General features: G+C 43.2%; 1 long non-coding RNA gene across 1 annotated transcript in view; it reads right to left on the bottom strand.

Moving 5' to 3' along the window:
- Positions 1-15,526, bottom strand: part of LOC109316865 — a 44,129-nt gene extending 28,603 nt beyond the window's left edge. Inside the window, exon 1 of the long non-coding RNA XR_002102933.1 lies at positions 15,463-15,526. This is a non-coding gene — a long non-coding RNA (uncharacterized LOC109316865). The remainder of the gene's footprint in view (positions 1-15,462) is intronic.
- Positions 15,527-17,181: the final 1,655 nt, after the last annotated feature.

Here is a 17,181-nt window from a genome sequence, read left to right as displayed (position 1 = left end):
AAAAATATATATATCAAGCAAAATGGTCCAGTCGTTTACAAGAAAGGGGCTAAAGAAAAACGTAGTGGGTGCATCTACACAAGACACTAATTCACAGTGGCTACTGTGAACCAGAGTTATTGTGCAGTAGTGCTGGCAAATAATAATATTTTACAGTAGCATACTGGCACTCTTGGTGCTGTGACATGCTACTGTGCAGTTTTATTCGACTACTGCACAGTTAGCATCTTGTGTAGACATGCCCAACGTGTTGCTCATGTAAAAAATGAGGTGTCAATTGTCTTTAAATCTCCATAATTTAAAACTGCATGGCTGCAGACCACTTAAAAATGGCAAACAAGGTGAATGAGGTATCAGATAAAGATGTTTCAAAATGTAGCATCTTCTGTAACTTGTGTCTGCAGAGCTCTCAGTGTCCCCATTTTCAGAACGGGAGAGGGGAAAGGAAGTGGAGGGAGTTCAGTCTGGGGGTTTTTCAGCCCCCACCTCTGGAGGGTGGGTTAGGTGTATTGGAGCCCCCCCAAAGTGCAGGGGAACCCCAATTCATCCACCCTACCCTTCAGCACTGGCTGGGGAGCCCCAAGAATGAGCTCCCTCCACTGCCTTTTCCCCATCCCATTCTGAAAAAGTGAACATTGGCAGAGCGCCCAGCCATTGCTGTGGGCACCTGGCTGCAGGCTCCCAGCCCGTAGCTAGATTCCCCTCCCCCCTGGAGCCAACAGTGAACTTGTTTGGTCTGGAGTAACGTTGTAATTCAGAATGCTTTGCAGAAAACATTCGGAATTACAGCTGGGAGCTGCACTTCTGTCTGCAGTAAAGTTAAGATATCCCTTTGCTATGTGTGTGCTCCTGGTCTTCCTGTCACGTTGTCCTGAAATGGTTAATCTTGAAGCTAGAGGTCCCATAGGTAGACAGAATGGGTGTAGTAAGTAGGGGGCTCAGGAGGCCTGAGCAGAGTCCCATACCCCAAGAACCAAGTCCTTGAGATCCACAGCTGGGAAAACTGACTAGACTCATCCCAAACTCAACTGACTTGTTCTTTTAATAGCAAAATAACACAGGCACAATAGTTTCCTTACTGTAAAATCCTTAAAAGGATTCCTGGACCGTACACCTGCACCTCTAGAAATGTAATATAATCTTATCCAGTGCACTAAGTGCCCTGATGGAAAATATGTAGGCGAAACCAAACAACAACTGCATACCCCAGCACCACCTGGGGTGATGAGGAACAATGGCAATAAGCTGATGGAGAATAGGTTTATGTTAGAGGTCAGGAGGCAAGTTTTTACAGTTAGGGTGGCCAGAATCTGGAACCAACTTCCCAAGGAAGTGTTCCTTGCCCCTACCTTGGGCAAATTCAAAAAGAGGTTAGATGATCACCTGTCTGGGGTCTTGTGAACCCAGCATTCATTCCTGCCTGTGGCAGGGAGTCAGGCTGGATGATCTGATCAGGTCCCTCCTGACCCTAGCTACTATGAAACTACCACTTGCATACCACCCCAAATGAACACACACTGAAAATCGAGCAAAGACAAAAATACCCAATTACCTGTGGGGGCACATTTCTCACAAGAAAACCACTCTCTCTCCAATCTCTCAGTTCTAATCCTCAAAGAGAATTTACAAAACAGCTTTTGCAGACAAGGCTATGAACTTCACTTCATCAAAGTACTGGATACAAAAGATCATGAACTAAATACAGACATTGGATTTATGGCACATTACAACATGCCTAACATCCAATACTCCAGGTAACCTTCCCACTATTTAATAGCTACATCTTATCACCATGTCTACGTTCCCCTTCCCCACCCTGCACTTCCCCCACCACCTGTTTCTCACCTCTTGACTTCCTCAATGCACATTTTCACTCACTGGCATTCTTGCATACTGGCCTCTGGTTTCTACTCTATTCTATCCCATCCAAGAAGAGCACAAAACAACTGCAGATGCTTCCTCAGCCTGAAGAAGGGTGTTTGTACCTAAAAGCATGCAATTATTTGACTTGGTCTAATAAAAGATGCCAGATTTACCCAAAGAACCTTGTCTGCCTATGTCCTTAGACCAACCCAGCTACAACCAATACCCCTAAAAAAGAAGGCAGCATTCATAGTACAGTAAAAGCTGTGTTATCCGGCACCTTACAAGCCAGCAGGCTCTATTAACCGGCATGCCAGCTTGTAAGGTAAAAATGAAACTGGAAGTGCCCACCATGGCACTTTCAGTTTTGGTGAGCCCCCATGGCCTGGGGCAAAGCTGCCTGTGCTGCTGAACCCCCATAGTCTGGGACATAGCAGCCTGTGCAGGGCTCGCCTCCCTGTTCCTCAGGGACCATGGGAGGGTTGGCGATGCCCCTGACACAGCGGCAGAGGCAGCAGCCCAAAAAGGCAAAGACGCCTGTTTAGGCCTCTCAGTTAACCAGTATATTTTGTTATCTGGCACCCCCCACCACTCTCCATGGGTGCCGGATAACAAAGCTTTTGCTGTACTTCATGGTAAGATAACTAACTGAGGTCAGCTCTGTAGCTCACCATGGGGTTAACCTCACCTAGTTAGCCTTTTATTAAAAGTCAAGTGCACTATTGCCATTATGTTCTTACAGTGGGATATCCAATACACGCTAATAACCCCGATACAAAAACAAATCCTTTAGTCAGAGGAAACAAACTCTTAGAAGTATATGAGACCTGAAGTTTGGCTGCACTTATAACTAACTGGTGGCTTTCCAGAAAGGTTGGGCTACATTGTGACAAGCTGCTTCACAAACAATTTCCAGGGGCATCAGGTTAACTATCTATTGTGCAAATCAACTCCAAGTGGAATGACTGGAACAAAGAACACCTCATTTACAATTCTTTTTTCTATTCTTCCATTTCAATAGTGTTCTTCATATTCAGTCATAGTAGCCCAGCAACTCAGTATCCAGTTGAATATATCGTCCAAGTTAATCTTTCCTATACCTCCTCTTTCTAATGCTCTGGCAATGCCCAAGCATATCTGTCCCAAAGTATCTTTTGCTTTCAGAAACAGTATCTAAACTAAACCACAACACCTATAAAAAGCACTTTCTCAAGTGCCATTCGTCAATGAGTCCTTGGTCAGGCTGTAAAACAAGGGTATTGACAAACACCTGCCAAAACCTAGTGCGTGCCATGTTTAGCATTTAAAAAAATTCCAAGTTACATAGCTGCAGCAGCAATTCCATGTGAGTTCTCTATTTATCTCATGTCTGCCTTCTTTTGGAGTTGGCCTTCATTATAGGGCTGTATTTCTGCCAGGACTTGATTAAGGGGCACTATCTCCCTCTCCCCCCACCCAGTCCACCGTCAGTCTCCAGGTGCCCCACTCTGTCCTGCTTCTTGTCTCCCCCCATACAGGTGGGCAATCTGTGGGGCTGCAGGAGCCTGCAGCTATGGATTTGTGGGGGCCTCTGCATGGTGCAGGAGTGCCAGTGCAGCAAAATGAGGGTCACCCACTGCTACATGTGGGGTTTGCAGCCGTCAGCCCCCAGCTACTCAAAAGCTGGACAGCTCTGGTGTAGAGAATACCATCAATAGAAGAATAACTCTTTAGTGGAGACCACAGGATTTCAGAAATGGTGATGCTTTTGTAAAGAGATATTTAAATAATCATCCATAAAAAGAAAGTCCAGTATATGAATTGGATAGATATCTGGCTGGGGTATTATGGTCCCAGCACTTGTTCCTGCCCAGGGCAGGGGGTCAGACTTGATGATCTGTTCAGATCTGTTCTGGACCTAGAAACTATGAAACTTTAATACTACGATTAAGTTGCTGAGAAGCCACTGGGGTGCAGAACCATCAAAATGAGATGGTCTTAGCCAAGTAGAGAGGATGTAAACCCAGAAATTAAAGTGTCCAAGACAGACTTTAGCCCCACCAGAGGCACTAGGGGCAAGCAGCTAGGACATTGGAATGGTAGTCAGAAAACTGGGGACAACTCCTAGTATTGCTACTACCCTGCATGTGACCTTTGACCTGTGTCTTCAGCTTAGATAACAAGCTCTTCAGACTAAGAATCCAACAGTTTTAACTCCAGTAGAATCCCAGTGCTGGTTGGAGCATTAATATAACTACATATTATAAAAGATTAATACCCAACAAAATGGATACAAGCACACAGGCTATTTTTCAAATGTGTAATTTGGCAAATCCTACCATGATCCACAAAATATGCTCTCGGGAGATTAGTCAAAGCCTCTCAGCTACACTGATGCAACTTCAGCAAAAAAGATTCCTAGGAAAAGTTCAAAAGGTCAGAGCAAGAGTCATAGCAGGATGAGATGGAGGTTATCCTTAAGCCAGCTTTTTGCAGAGTGGTAGAGGAAGGGTCACGCTGAATGGGCAGAGATTTGAGATAATGCAGTAATCAAGATAAGTGATGACTAGAGCAATCAGAGAGTCTGATTAATAATATAAACCATGGGACTCATTTGCAAACATCCTAAGGGGGGTTTAAATAACTTTATGCTGAATGGCCAAGAAGATCGGAGAAGACAGCTGCGTCTCTGTCTGTCCATTCTAATTAGGAAGAGTTAGAGTTTCAATTTAATTAGGAATACAGCCCCCTCTAATGGAGGGGCAAGAAGGGATTTAAGAAGCAGAATAGCTGGAAAATCCATTTCTTGAAAAGCTGCTTCTTTGGTGACTCATCCAATACCCTCAGCCAGTTGCATAAGGGAGAAAAAGTTGCTCAAGACACATGTTTAAAGAGGTGTGAAAATGGGAATGGTTTTTCATAAGAGCACAGTTGGAAGAGTTCAACCTGAGGTGATTCTGATCTAGGTCAGGTTTTATTTGAATGTGTTAAGTGGCATATCTGTATTGTGATATCCTACTGCACAGTTTCAGTACTGATCCACTTCTCACTTTTGTGACAGAATTAGAAAGGACCACAAATATTCAAAAAGAACTTGAACTTTATTGGTGTCAAGTCTGGCAGCTGAACTCTGCATTTCAATAGAACCAATATTCCAGGAGTGAGAATTCCTATTATTGAATACTTAAACCAACAAAATTCACCCAGGTGTCTTGAAAGACCAATTGTCAGAAGTCTACTGGTGTTCTGAAATACCTGGAATTCTTTGCATGACTGCACCGCCCTTTATGAAAGAAAGGAGATTGTCTAGTATCTCACAATATTTCCTTCTTCTCACTCTTGTGCAGTGTGTCACCCAGGTCACCAAACTGGCTGCCATTCTCCTATACCAGACTAAAAGCATAACTGCTTTTAATGGTCCTGCATGTGTAAAGCATGGATCAGTATGAGCTATTCAATCCCCTTTTTGCCCAATAGACAGAGGCTGAAAGCTGTTTTGGCTATAGAACTTGGCCCTTTAGGTGACTATTAAGAGAGCTATTTAATGCTTGAGGTCTCTGTCGGGTCCCAGGGCCCGCACGGGTTGAACAGATGCCACCGGCCAATTGCCTAGTGTGTCATCACCTATAATTGGGGGTGTCCCACGCGTACGTTTCACCTGCCATGACTTTGATCTTAACGGAGTTGGTTCAGATGTCTGACGCATGTAATCCAATTATGAGACACTGGCGTCTCGCGAGGTCCCGCGTTTCTGAGGGCTCCGCCACCCCTACACCCTCGCCCGTTCCACTGGGTGGTGGCCAACTGGCCAGTCCGGCCACGTATACTCACGTCCACTCAGATAATCCATGAACAAAAATGAAATCAAAACAAGCACTAGGACCAAGAAGGTTCCCTTGATCTGTGCCGCTGCTCCGGCCGTCTGCAGCCGCCTTCCAATTCAAACTTGCCCTCCGAGGGGCCGAGCCCCCTTATTGGCTCTCGGAAAGCCCCCTTGTGGAGTTTGACAAGATCCCCTTTCAACGGTTTTAGTCCACAAGTGAAGTGCGCCCCTATTACAGGGCCTACGGTACCCAAAGTCAATAGTGCCCTTCTACTAGGGCTTTTACCCTTCTCCTGCTGGGCTCCCCCGGCTCCCAGCCGGTAAACAAACAGTCCTAGCCCCTGCAGGGGCCAGCAGACTGCGTTCAAAAACCCCACTGGGGCTTTGTTCTCTGCCAGAGGCTCCTACCAGCACTCAGCGTTGCTTTCAGCGTCCCTTGCAGTGTACACTGGCATGCTCCACCTCCTCCTCGTGCTCTTTCCGGTCCTGCATTGCTTCCACTTTCCCTCCCGGCCTCTCCTTTATACTGGTGGGGGAAATACCGGCCCCTCCCTTCCCAACACACCTGGGTGAGAGAACTCTCTGCCAGGCTCCTTGGGGCTACGGACCTGGGGCCACTGTCCCTCCGCTTAGCCCTGGAGACTTGGAGCCTGCTGGCTTCTCCTCTCTCTCACAGTCTCCAATTCAATTCCCAGTAAACTGGTCAGTCCCCATAGTTGCGCAGAGGGCTAAAGTTTCTTCTTACGTAGCTTCATTGGCATTAGGCCAACAGATGGACAATTTAGCCTATACTTTTTATAGCTGTTTAAGATGTCAGCTGCTAAGGCAGTAGAGGATAAATATCAAGTCCAACAGTTTTCTCAGGTACCACGTTGCACATTCACAACATGAACAAGGAAATGGTGCTCTCTCCTTCCCTCATTTTCCCTATTGTGCAATGGTTACGGCACAGAATCATAGAAAGTGAGGGTTGGAATGACGTCTGGAGGGCTGGAAGGCACCTCAGGAAGTCATCTAGTCCAACCCCTTGCGCAAAGCAGGACCAGCCCCAACTAGATCATCCCAGCCAAAGTTTTGTCTAGCTGGGTCTTGAAAACCTCCAAGGATAGAGATTACACAACCTCTCTGGGTAACAAGTTCCAGTGTTTTACTACCTTCCTAGTGAGAAAATTCTTCTTAATATCTAACCTAAGCCTCCCTTGCTGCAACTTGAGACGATTTCTCCTTGTTCAGTCATCTGCCACCACCGAGAACAGTCTAGCTCCATCCTCTTTCAAACCCACTTCAGGTAGCTGAAGACTGGTCTTAAGTCCCCTCTCAGTCTCGTCTTCTCTGGATTAAATAAACCCAGTTCCCTCAGTCTTTCCTCACAAGTCACGTGCACTCCACTTGATACCAGCTGCCAACTACACATTGAGACATTGATTACTACTCTATAAGCCCGATGCTCTGGACAGTTTTCTATCTACCGTACAGTCCATTCATCCAGCCCATAGTTCCTTAGCTTGCCTGTGAGAATATTTTGAGAGTCTGTATCAAAAGCCTTGCTAAAAATCAAGGTACACCACATCCACTGGTCTCCCCACATCCACAGAGCCAGTCACCTCATCATAGTAGGCAATCAGGTTGGTCAAGCATGACTTGCCCCTGGTGAATCCATGCTGACTGTTCCCCATCACCATCTTTTCCTCCAAGTGCTTAGAAATAGATTCCTTGAGAATCTGCTCCATAATTTTTCTAGGGACTGAGATGAGGCTGACTGGTCTGTAGTTCCCTGGATCCTCCTTTTTCCCTTTCTTAAATATGGGCACTATGTTTGCCCTTTTCCAATCATCCAGGACTTCTGATCACCATGAATTTTCAAAGATGATGTCATGGACTATGCAGGGACTCCAAATTCTTCCTGCTTGTTTCCCAGGCTCCATGCATTTGTGTACAGGCACCTGAGGTAACTAATTGATTGCCCTGATTGCTCAGGAAGTATGACAGCACCTCCCCTGCTGCTCCCTCCTGCTCCCCTGCTGCTCTTCCTCCAGGTCTCCCGCTTCCCCACTTACCTCAGGGCTTTGGTCTTCATCCCCCAGTGAACCTAGCTTACAGCCCTTTTCATTGGGTTAGTAAGCCTATCTGCAAAGACACTCTTCCCTTTCTTCATCAGGTGGATCCCATCTAGGATTTGAGGGCACCTATACACAAGCAACAAGGGACTTCTGCACTGTATGCACTGTAACTGCAACATGTCAGAGCAGACTCAATAAATGGAGTCTGCTCCAGCATGGTAATTACCACACCCCTGCACCCTCCAGCAGCTCGTGTATCAACATCCCTGCACTTCAAAATGGCAGCAGAGGCGCTTTATCTAAAGCTCATTTGAAGAGCTTTAGATAAAGCACCCTGCCACCATTTTGAAGCACAGGGACTCTGATACACAAGACACTCTGGGCACTTCAGAGTGGCTTGCAGAGTGGCTCTAATTAATGTGCCTCCTCTCCCCCTCCACACACACACACCCAGAGCACGTATATAAATGCACTAAGAAGCTAAAGTTAAAACCTCTGCTCCAAGTGAGGCCAAGAGGGATCACAAGAAAGTAGGGCTGAAAGGGATCTCATGAGATCATCTAGTCCAGTCCCCTGCTCAGGGTAGGATCATCCCAAACTAAGCCATCCCAGTCAAGAGTCCACCCTCGTAATAAGAAAGCTTGTCCTAACCAGGACATAAGTGAATTTCAAAACCAAAAGTCATTTCCAAATAGAACTGAAACTTTTCAGTCCAAAAATGTCTAAAGAGGAAGCATTGCCACGTTCAAAAGCTTTTTCAAATTTTTTAAAAACAAAATTTTGTCCAAATTGATATACATTTCATGAAAATATTATATGAGTCAAAACCTAATTTCCCAATTAGTCTCTTTAAATAAAAAAAAATTCTGGCCAGCTTTAGTCAGCAGCTTCTGTTTCCGTGGAGATAATATCAAGGATACAAATATAATAAAAATAATATTTCTCAGCCAAGCTGCTTCCTGAGTACCAAAAGGAGCAGCTGGTCAAATCACTACTCCCAGCAGCGGTGTTGTGAGTAGTGACTTGTGTGCAGGATTAACACTGAAACTGCAATATTTTCTAAGCAGGCTGTGTCAGTTCATTAGCTATTCAACCTATTTTCAAGTAAGAAAGATGTTTCTTCATGATTCTTTTTTTTTTATCTTCTTTGCTAAATAAAGATAGCTGTGACTCAATAAACTATGAGCAAACGTTACATAATTTTCGTACCCCTGCTAATTTTATCTGATTCCACACCACTTCACCCACATTTACAGCTGCAATCCTGCTGTCATCAATCTTTCAGGCCATCTGCCATGCCACACAGCAACCCCACTAAAACTCACAGGAATTAACCTGTGATAAGAGTTGCGTGATTGGTTCCCTCCTCAATAATTGCTAATATCATCTGGATTTTTGCTTGCTTATTATCTCATGTCTAATTTTGGAAAATAGGGTGCTGTAAAGAACCACTGGCTATTATTCAGGCTCTACTATAAGTTACATGTTATAGTTTATAAAACACCACTTCAGTTTTCCAAGTATGAACTATATATGTTTTTACCACGTACTGCTTGAAGTTTGAACCTTCAAAGTATGCATCATGCCTGTCTAGACTCCTGGTTAGATATTAAGCTCCTTAAACAGGGACTGTATCTTTCCTTGTGTTTATACATTGCTGATAGACATTTTGTACTGAAATAATATGAATGGGTCAGATCCCTCCCCCTGCCCCAATATATTAAAATCCACAGGAGTAGTTTTAAAAGTATCCCTTAGAAGAGTTACTCAAGGGCCACTCCATTAAGAGATGAGAGGAGAAGAGTCCCCCCATAACCATCACCTTTTCCTTAGGATCTGTAGAGTCTTCCATGCAAAGGCTCTGTGAATTCAGAACACCTTTATTCATCACATTTCCCAGTAGTGCAGATTTAATAGAGGTTCCTCTGCTACTTGAAGATTCCCCCTGAAGGGGCCCAGTTCCCATATAACAGAGGACCAGTTACTTTTTTATTTCATCCCCCCCGCCAATTCCTAACCCTTCCCATCATGAAGATCCTGAGACTGTTCTGAATAGCCCATGGACAGAATCAATGTACACCAGAAATGCTGTTTAATGTGACAGATTAATTCGTGCCAGCATTCTGTAGTTCCAATTTGGCTCCGTGGAAGTTGCGAGGGCAGCTTTGGTTTGTCTACCCCACTCTACCTTTGTCTGGTCTTTCTCTCTACAAAGTCCCTATACTTTGCGACTCTAGCTAGCCAGTTCTTACCTTGGCCTCCAGCCCAGCTTTACAGCAGTTTCCCCAATTTACTGAGGACTGGAACATGCCACTCCTTTGTGACAACATCTGAACTCTTGAAAGCAGGTAGTTCACAATGATTAACAGATCTCCTCAATCCACCCACGGAACTACTGAAGATACGTTATCACTCTCCAAACTGTGCCTTTAGGTTGAAAGATTTTTAGCTTTTATTTATGGCTTAATGTTCTTCCCAACCTTTGACCATGCTATCCTAAAACAATTCAATTAAAATGACTGCTTAATCAACAAGTGAAAATAGAAAGAAAGGAGCCAGAGGACTATTTGTAAAAATATAAATATTAATGGAGGAGTGTAGTGGGTTGTCTGCTCACATCACACAGCCTTTATTTCCATAGGTGAACTTGCTCCACAGGACAGACCATAAATCACCACATCACCAAACAAACAATACATAAAAAACAAAGGGTTAACTCATACCCTGTGGGCTTTTCCCAGATCCTGGGAGAGTACCCTGGCTTGATGCTGTTGCCTCTAGTCTTGCAGCCTCCTCTCTCTCCCAGCTCTGTTCCTTGAGAGATTTACCTTTCTCTGGGTCAGTCAATTATCCCTATCAGCTGATCCAGTCCCCCTAGGCAGGCCTGCAATCAGCTCACTGCCTGCAACTGGGTTGCAGCTCTCAAGACATGTAGCCTGCTACAAGGAGTAACACTACAGACCCTGCCTGTGCTACCCACAAAGCAGAACAATTATACCATCATAACAATTAAACTATAAAGACCCGGTTAACTTAGCCTCACTGAGCACCAGGCCTTGCAACAGACCTGGGCCTTCCATACTCTAATGTCAGTACAGACCAAATCATCACTGGAACAAATAGCATGGATTCTGAGGTTCATTCATTTGTAATTCTACCAAAGTCATATATGCCATCACCTGCTTACAGTGCCCCTGTGCTGCCTACATTGGACAGATGGGGCAATTCCTATGTGACAGAATGAATGAACATCAATCAGACATCATCTACAGGAAGGCATGCATGACTGTGGCAAAACACTTTAACCTCCCTGGATGTTTCATCATTGACCTGAGCATGGCTGCTCTCAGGCAGCAAACTTTTAAAAAAATTAGCAGGAAACTGTGGAACAAGATATCATCCACAGACTGGATTGTGTTAAGTATGGTTTAAACAGGGACCATGTTTTCCTATCCTATTACCTGGTTACAGTTAGTCTATAAAAGATTCAAATCTATCCTGCCTTCTACTGGATAGCTCAGTCAGGAGCCCTCTGACTCGATCTGAGGATCCAGGTTTGAGTGTCTCTGTCTTAGGTGGCAGAACGCTGCAAATAAGCAGGGTGCACATCCCTTCCAGAGGCCCTGATACTTCCCACTGCTTCCACCAATGTGTGCCAGTTTTGGAGGGGAGGTTGGAGTAGCTTAACTCCTGAGGTCCCTTCCAGCCCTACTGCTCCATGATATCCTAAATAAAAAGAAAGAAGACATATATTATAACAGTCCTGCAGGGTTACTTTGTGCCACTTCAAAAGGCCTGTGAGGAGGCAAATGACTGAGAAAATAACTGTGTACTGTGGTAGAGTCAATCCTAAACCCATAAATGTTGACTGCCTTTCTACTAAACCCTTTAACTCAACCCTCTGTAGTGGTCACGCCTAATTCTGGATGGTCTGCTGAACTTCCAGGCACACAGTCAACTTCACTGCCACTTACTTCCTAGCCAGTTGCTCTCTGCAATATGTTTGAAACTTTGGGTGTTAAGGCGCACAGTTGACAGCCCAGAGGTTGCAAGTTTGAGGCCAAAGCACAAGTGCTCATGGCACAAGCTGTCAGTTTCCAATGAATTTGCAAAGTCTGCTAAATACTTTGTCACAGTCATTAAAAAAGAAAGGACCCAAGAATGCAAGTCTCAACTTCAGGAAGCCTAACAGTAGAAATTCCTGATCTTGACTTCCATTCCTTCTGAACCCAATTTCCTTCCTCTACTTCTATAAGCAGAAACAAGCCCAGAAGGAGAAACAAGTAGATGAATTCTGAAAATGGTTTTTTACAAGCAAGCAGCAAGCTGTGGACAGCTACAGTACAAGCTAAAAATCTGATACAGAAAGGGAACAGTGCTAAACATGGCCTAAGCAACTCTCAAGGTTAACCCTAAGAATTTTTGTGGACATATAGACTATGGAGCACCTGCTAAACTACTTCCTATCCCAAATGAAGACTTAATTATTAATACGATATCATTCAGAAAGAATGAGAGATGGATAAATTTGAAGTCAAGAGACTTGGGCCCCATCTCCAGTTCTGCCATAGACTTGTATTTAACCTTGCCACTCCATCTTGCCATGTAGTTGATAGGTCAACTTGCCTGCAGTATTTCTCCATTTGGTACAGATCTAGACAGTGTTTGATTAATGATGAACAAGGGGGACTAGTCTGGAAATCTGTAGATATTAATTTTCTTTAACAAATGCCTCTATATTAAGAAAGATAGCAATTCCATGTTTTGAGGTATGGAATGCCTCAGTTCCTCATTCATATAACAAAATACTTCTCTATGTCAAAGACGCTTCTAACTGTAGTGCCTGGGGTACTATGAGGAAAAATCAATAAATGTAAATCAATGTAGGGGTGCTCAAATCAGATAGGGATGGGAATCATAAAAAGGCCTTCAATAGGAAGACAGTTTCAACCAGTACACCATCCCTATGATTATAGCTGTCAAACCAGCTCTTCATGTACAATACTATCTTGAGAAATATTTTTACTTGTACAATAAGGTCATAAGTCTCCAGTGACAGCATTCCTCACCATCAGTTTATCATCACTCAGTCAAGTTCCTAAGAGCTTTAACTTCAGCTGTAATTACATTTTGACAAGGTACTAGGTGTTGTAACGAGTCACTGAAGTCACTGGATGATCCAGTCTGCCAGGTGATTTTTCTGCCCTTGACCTAGATCATGTGCCAGGCTCAAGAAATAAAAATTTGTTTTATACCAGCCCTTATGACAGCCACATCTCTTACAGGAATAAAGTAAGATTATTTATGTACCTATACTATGAAATGGCACTAATAAAATCAAGACATTTATCTCTCAAAGCCTCCCACAAAAGTATTTGCTTTGTAAAATTTGGCAGCTTTTGGAGGCAAGTTGCAACTACTAGTTTGCAAAAGAGGGCTTGGTCTTGATTGTGCTATGTATATAAAAGCCTCTTTTGAATGGGCCTACTAAACTTTACTCTGAGATACTTACTTTTAGAACTACTTGTGATTTATTCATTTTGTTAATATTGACAGATAATCTGTATTGAAAGATAATCTGCCTTCAGTGTCCTACCTGATGCTCTCTGTTCAGAGACAGGAAACATAGCACAATTATGAAGAACAGACAGAGTTATTCAAATCTGGGTAAAAACAACACTGCCTAATATCCATGTACTTTCTGGCTTGGCCTATGAACTCAAGTCAAGAAAGTCATTTCTCTCTCCACCTGAATTATTCTTGTAATGTGTGACAAGCTTGGAAATTGGATGCAGCAGAAAGATCTGGGGGGATCTTTAGAATTATTCTATCTAAGATGTTAGGTAAAATGCATAAACAATCCTTGGAGCAGGGTCAGAATTCAGATCTCACCTCTCCCAGGTGCATAGCTGCAGCCTTTGCACCAGAGCCACTGACTTGGAGGGGGGGAGAAGGGGGGGGCAAAATACAAGTTCACCCAGGCTTCTATTTTCTGGCCAATGCTGCCTGGAGGAATGCACTAATTACTGGCTAAAGTTATGTCCCTGCTTGCTTGCAGGACCAATAAATCTCCAGACCAGTGAATCTTAAAGTGGAAGGGGAAAGGAGGGGAAGGGATTCCCCCCCATCATGCATTAATCACAAACAGGTCTAGGGAGGTGATACTTCCCCTCTACGCAACACTGGTAAGGCCGTATCTGGGGTATTGTGTTCAGTTTTGGGCACCACACTTCAAGAGAGATGCGGATAACCTTGAGAGGTTCCAGCGGAGGGTCACTCATATGATTATGATTTTTCGGGGGGGGGGTGGGGGGAGCAGCAAGGAATAGCAGATACTCTGTTTACCAAGGCCACCCTTGGAGTAACTAGAAACAACAGCCACAAACTGACAGAGAGCAGATTTAGACTAGACATTAGGAAGAACTTCTTTATGGTAAAGGTTACAAGAATCTGAAATGGGCTTTCAAGTGAGGTGGTGCTCTCCCCTACCTTGGAGGTTTTTAAGAAGAGACTGGACCAACACCTGCCCCAGCACTCTTTCCTCCCCAGGGCAGGGGCTCAGACTCGATGATCTGCTGAGGTTCCTTCCGACCCTGAAAATCTATTAAAGCTATGAAAGTGCCTTTTTGCAAAATGGAACAGCTTGAACAAGTGGGAAGTGCCCAGGACCATTCAGAACAACACGCAGTAAGATACCTAAGGCACTCTCGTGAGAGAGGGTAGATGTGAATTTGAATGCGCTCAAGCGGCAGAGAACATGGAACCCAGGTCTCCCATTCAAGGTAAATGGTTTAACCACTGAACTATTGTATTAAAGGAGGGCACTGGTACCAACAACCCTGTTTTAAAAGAATGGAGTGACCCTCTGCACAATTTCTAAAAGAACAGAAGAATATCATGTTCCTGAGGCCTGGAATTAGGCCTTGGAAAGGGACAGGATTTAAAACACAACACTCTCTGCAGTTTTTCCAAGTACTTTAAGCAGTTATTAAGTAGCTATTGTGAGTCCCACTCTGGGGAACCCAGTTCAAGGCAATAGATTTCACTTTGGGAGCCAGATGCCCAAGAAGTCTGTAATCTATATGACTAGTAGGTAACTGTAGTACTAGAAGCTGGCAAATTTACAGTAACTGAGGTTGCTAGTAAGCAATAAGTCTCTGATTAGATTTCTCAGTTCAGTGTGTCAGACGGATTAGTGCTTATAACTACTCCCAGTGCTGATAAATGGCCAGATTCACTCCTGCTGGTGCAGTGAGGTGTGCAAGTTGTATTTGCCAAGCTCAGAGGAAGTGGCTGCCCTGAAATTAGAATTAATCCCCATGGAATGCCATACCAATCAGGACTACCAACTTCTGAGATTTTTTATGTTGCAAACTCTCACTATTTTAAATCAGAAGTCTTGAAATGCCTGGTATTTTTCTGGAAGGCCTCACTCCAAAAATTCTGTGGTTCAGACAGAACCATATTTTGTGTTGCTGGAATTTTTTTTGTTTTTTGGGGGCGAGGGAGGGGAAGGAAGTATTTTTGTTTTATTTATTTGGGCTGTTTTGCTTTCTTTTGTTTTAATTAAGCTTCCAGTCTTCCTGATTTTTAAATTAAGCTTGAAATATATCCAATGTGAAAGATGAACCCTATAAAGGCTCAACAAGAAAACAAAAAAAATAGAAAGAAAAAAAGTAATTTTCCCTTCCCCCTCTTCTTCCTTCCCCCCTTCCCGCCAAGATTAAGACAACATACTTTTCAGATTGACAGCACTGGCCTTTTGAAAGTTACTGAATTCTTCTATGACTCAGTTTTTCCTGTGGTAGGAGACAGAGAATGAGAGAATGAGAGCATGAGAGAACACTACCACTAGTATAATTCATCAAGCTGTTTGTTATACAACTAAATTAATTGATCTTTGAAGTCATTGGATGGAATGCATTAGAGAAATGCAAAATGATACTCAGACCCAAAATATGAGGACGTTTGACCAACTGTCAAATCAAGTTTCCTACTACTGCTACTGGTCAAAGCAGTTATAAAATTAAGTTAGAAAATAGCTTGATGTTATTTTTGTTAACAGTACATCTCAGCACCGTATGATGTCCTCTGGCAGGAGAATGGAACACACACAGCTTTTCATGTGTAAGAGGGAAGTATACCACCAATTTTAATCCAGGAAAAAAAAGTGTGCCCCCCAGGAATCAAAAGTTTGAGAAACAATATGCTATACTGATAAAGTATGTAAAATATCCACAAGGAGTAAAGGCTGGAATCTTTTTTTTTTTTGTATAGCCGTTGGTTTCCAGTACAAAATACTTGATATATACCCTTTTAGACATGAGCTTAATAGTTTCCTTACTTGACAACCTGTATACAATGAAAACAAGTACATACATTAGACTGTGGAAAATAATCAAAGACTAAGTATTTAGATTTCTTCCCCCCGTCCCTAAAATTCATAGACATGGTAGTCTTTGTATATGGATCCTACTGGAATATTTCATATTTGATCAACTAAACCATCCAATAAGAATATAGTTAAAAATAAAATGCCTGTCATACAGTTATTATTATAATCCTATTTTTGCAAAGTGAGGGAAACTGAACAAGAAGAGCCTTCTTGAAATAATAGATGACTTCAGCATACAGCACCAGCTCTGAGCAGCTCACATTCGTATATGGTTACACCAGAGATCTATTTTTCACAGACTGGTCTCATGATCGGCCAGTGTGGGTTACATGATGGATCCACAGGGGGAAGGTGTCAATTTTGGCTTCTTCACCATTACAGGAATTCTGCTCAGCTGACCAAAATTATGTAATGTATGTAAATCAATCCGTAACACAGGATATTGAAAGCTAGGCTGGTTGGGTAGATATAGACTATGCGGATAGCAAGTATAGCCGCACAACCCAGATCAATAAACCATCTCCTGACGATTCCATTATATTGCATAGAGGAATCGGCGTCTCTGATTGTTTCAACATTCTAAAAAGTTACGCTAATAAGAAAAATAGGTAACTTAAGTCAGAAACTAGCAATATGGCTAAAAGTCAAGAAGATAAAGCATGGAGCTGGGGCCAAGAGTTTTCGGTTCTATTCCCTCTTCTGCCACTGAGATATCAGATTTTAAGTCGTACGTCACTATACTGGGCTTCAATTTGCCCAGCAAGATCAAAAAATGGCTTGCTTACTGTAATTACTGAGGTATTGAGAGCATTAATGAGGGCACTAGTCTTTTTTCTTCATCTTAATTCCAATATACTGTTTTTTCTCATGTGTGATGATTTTAGTGAAAGTACCCCCCATGCAGAAAGAGTAGGGATATTAGAGTACATATCCAGCCTCTGAATCAGACAAACATCATTTGCCTAAGTTTGCCTAATTACAGAATCCAGCCATGCTAATCCAGGAATAAAATTAGTAAAATAAAATATTACAGCACATTTCATCAACTACATTAAATTAAA

The sequence above is a fragment of the Crocodylus porosus genome, unplaced genomic scaffold (genome assembly GCF_001723895.1).
Source record: "Crocodylus porosus isolate Cpor-Errol unplaced genomic scaffold, CroPor_comp1, whole genome shotgun sequence".
NCBI classification, from domain to species: domain Eukaryota; kingdom Metazoa; phylum Chordata; order Crocodylia; family Crocodylidae; genus Crocodylus; species Crocodylus porosus.
This window is presented reverse-complemented; position numbering and strand designations above follow the sequence as displayed.